Raw genomic sequence first — 3,794 nt, 5'->3', positions numbered from 1 at the left:
CTTTCTCGTCCAGGTGGACGGTGGGCGAAACGGTGAAGACCGTGTATCTTCGCCTGTGTCTGAAAAGACGTATTTCCTCTTCAAGGGCTGGCCAGCGTGTCCTGGAGCCTGGCGTGATGGTAGGGGAGGCCAGGTCCTAGCTTGCATGGTCCTTAGGCTGGGGCGGCATTGCAGTCGCAGCGTCTTCGGGATCTTCCGGTGTTCGCGGCAAGGTGGGCATCAGGAAATGAGACCCCCGACTCCGACTTTATATAAATCCAAAAATTAACCGTGAAAATCGGATTACTTAAATCCGACACCCCATGTAAATAAACCTCAATAATGTCAATAGCATCACAGAGAATAAAAGCAGTATCTTTGTAGAAAGCGTACGGTTTAATTCTGTTTCCTCTTTTCCTTTTTCTTCAAGCCTTTCAGTCCAAGTACTCATAAGTTTATATATATAATCGGTCAGCTGTTGATATAAACCTGACAGCTGACAGTCCGTAACTCCCCCCACCAGTTTTCGTACAATCCTCGTAAAATCCTATATATCCAAAGGAAAAAGATATATGCAAATACAATAACAATAAATAAGATAGATACAAATTCAATTGAAATACAATAACAAAAAAAAAAAAAGGTACGAATACAATAAAACTACAGAAACAAGATTCAAAATTACAGCACTCTGTGCAAAAAAAAAAATTGACATAAACAAAGCAATACAATTTCATATGAATCACTGATATTTATACTGACTTACATTACATTAGTGCAATCCCGTACATCATGATAACGCTTTTGCAGGAAGCTTTTATTGTTCTAGGTGAACTTGTTCTTTGCTTTCTCGGTTCTTTTAAGCTTTCTATGTTGACAATATTATATTCTCTAATTGTGACCACTCAGAATGGGCCATCGTACCTCTGCACCTCTTTGCTCGTATTAGTTCCCACATTATGGTACACCACCGCCCCAATTTTAACGTTGCCCATTAGATCGCGAACACTGAGATTGTGTCTAGTAACTCTTCTTCGTTTCTTCTTCTCAACGTTGTCCCTGACTTTGGCCTATATCTTCCTCTGTGTCATACAATTAACGGTGATTTACTTTATTACTCTCCTCAGTCGCTGTATCATGAAAATTCCTCCGACGTCCCCGCAGTCCAAAAAAAATCTCAAAAGGAGAAAATCCCCTGAATAGTGAATGGAATGATTGTATGCTACGATCGCTTGTTCCATCGCTTCGTCTGGCTCTAGGCCCTTTTCTAACTGAAATACCCACAGGTGGTCACAGAGGGTACTGTGGAGCTTTTCGACGCCTCCACGGCTCTTTGGATGACCTGGGGTGTTAAGGTGCCTCTCCACCTCCAAGATTTTCATCTCTTCCCTGATGCTTGCGTTGTCAATCTCTCTTCCACTGTCTTACGTGATTCTATCCGGTACGCCATCAAACTGGAACCGCATGCGTAGGGCTCTTAACTAGATTTCTAAATACGTCTATCACTATGACCCACTTGTAACCCTTCCAGGTAAACGAATCCGCGCGCCACTAAGTGGTGCTTCTGCAGGAGGCATCTCCTCCTGGATCGCTTGAGGTGGGTGTCTGTAATATTTCGCAGTCAGGCATACGTTACAACTACCAATGGTTTCTTGAATTGTGCGCTTCATACCCCACCAGAAGTATCGACGGCGCATCGCATGTAGCGTTCCGTTCAGCCCTCTATGATTGGTCTTATGTCTTGATTTCTCCCTGGTGATATGGGGGTCACCTGTTTTTGGCGTTCCACGTCTTGAAAACTTGAGACCGAACTCCCTCATTCTGTGGAACACACTCTTCAAGTGTTTCACATGATCACTCTCTGATTTACTGAACACTAGTCGTCCATAAACACTTTCCGTAAACTTTCTATATCTTCCCTAATGTGTCTTTGAACTGCCTGGAGGTATCGCCTCTTCTTTGCGGACGTCATTCTATCCTGCTTCAATGCAATTTCTTGCACCGTTCTTCCTGTAGCTCCTAGTACTTCCCCTTTTTTGAAAAACAATATCATCATATTTGTTCAATATTGCCTCTTTCCAATTCTCCCTCTGGTTAATCACATCAACTCTCGCTTTACCGTCAGCCTGTTTCTGACAGCTGTACTTCTTCCCTCTAATGCTATTATCCCTCTTACCCCCACTATTTTTTATCATTGCTCCCACCTTTTCGAAAAGATCGCAACCAATGATTCTCTGGTAGTCTGGGGGTATTTATCCCATTACATGGACCTTCTCTCATTTAGGCCACCATTCCATTTCTGTCTCCCCTTTAATGCTGCACGGCCAACCCAGAGTGACAATTACATACTCTGACCTGTAGTTCCCTCTCTCCATCACTCAATCTCTCTAGGGCCTCTTGACAAACGATTGTGTTTGAGCTCCCAGTGTTCACCAGACAGCTTACTCCTCTCTTCGCTCGTATAATAGGCAAACCACCGTGTTCTCCTCTCACATGATGGTTATCCAACGTGAGGTTCTCCCTCTTTGGGCACACTCCTCAAAACTCTTCTCGTCTTCTAGCACTTTCTCTGGTCCTTCTCCAAGTCCTCCTTTTTTCTTACTGATTGTTCTCTCGCCCAGAGTCTCCTGCTTCATTTTCTGTCTCCAAGGTCTCGGAAAATTCCGTGGCTCCAGTCGCAGATCCATTCGTCCTTCGTGATATTTTCCTCCTCCATAATCTGTGTGTATTTATCTCCTAGGTTCAGGCTGATTCTGCTCTCTCCGCCGATGCATATAGGGACACTGTCGGGCTATATGTCCCTCTGCCTCACATTCAAAGCGTCTCGTGCGCGGGTAAAGCGCCACTAGATGCCCAACCTTTCCGCAACCATTACACTTGCGGTCCTCCCATCGACCATTGTTTCTGGGTCACGCTTGGGACGCTCTATTTTCCTGGTTACTATTTCTCACTCTCCTACCATCTCCGTGCTCCCTCCTGCTCCAAGGGTTAGACATGTTTCTCGGCCTTTGATATTCTGTCCGTGTCCACCCAGGCTCTTCTCCTTACATTCGGGCCTCCACCACCCAAGCGCTTGTCTCTATAAGATCGTGAGCACATTCCACAAACGAGCGGTCTATCGGGATTCCTTCCTTCTTCCCCAGTTCTTCTGTCAACTGAATCTTTAGTACCATGGGTAGGAATTGCACCCGATTCTGTACTTAGATTGTCTCCATTATCTTGCTGAGTTTATCAGCGATTCTCTTATAGCGTGCCAGGAGTTCTGCGGCATACTGCCCACTAGACTGTCTCGGTTTTTTTCGTTTCTCTGATCATCCTGTATATATCCTCCTCTGGAGTCCAACGTCCTTCTCCGAATGCCTTCATTAGTCTTTCTTTGATGATCTCCATCTGCCTGAATCTCATTTAGGATACTTCTTTTTACTCGGTAGACTACCAATGCTTTCAGTGCTTTTATATCCTCGCTATCCAGTAGATTCTCTGACATCTTCGCTTCTATTCGCCCCATTTGGCGATCGCCTCCTTTTAAATAATTTTTTAATTCTCCAGTCTCTCCGGTGAATTTTTCTAGGTCCGACACCGTATTCCTCAGGTCCTGGGCCGTTGCCGTACGGACCTTAATCCATTCCAGCGTCGTTGCATAAAATTGCGCTAAAGAGACTTCTGAATCGGGGTTACCTTATGCTTAAGTTTGGTTGATGGCAGCTTGAGGTTGGTTGTTTCGGTTCATATTCTCATTGCAATATTGTATTGAAAATAGATCAGTCTTTGAGAGCACTTCAAGCGTTTCATTTCGCACTCCTCTCTCTCTTATA

This window comes from Halyomorpha halys, unplaced genomic scaffold (assembly GCF_000696795.3).
Source record: "Halyomorpha halys isolate HHAL.00 unplaced genomic scaffold, Hhal_1.1 Scaffold745.1, whole genome shotgun sequence".
Taxonomy (NCBI): domain Eukaryota; kingdom Metazoa; phylum Arthropoda; class Insecta; order Hemiptera; family Pentatomidae; genus Halyomorpha; species Halyomorpha halys.
The sequence above is the reverse complement of the archived record's forward strand: the minus strand, read 5'-3'. Positions refer to the sequence as shown.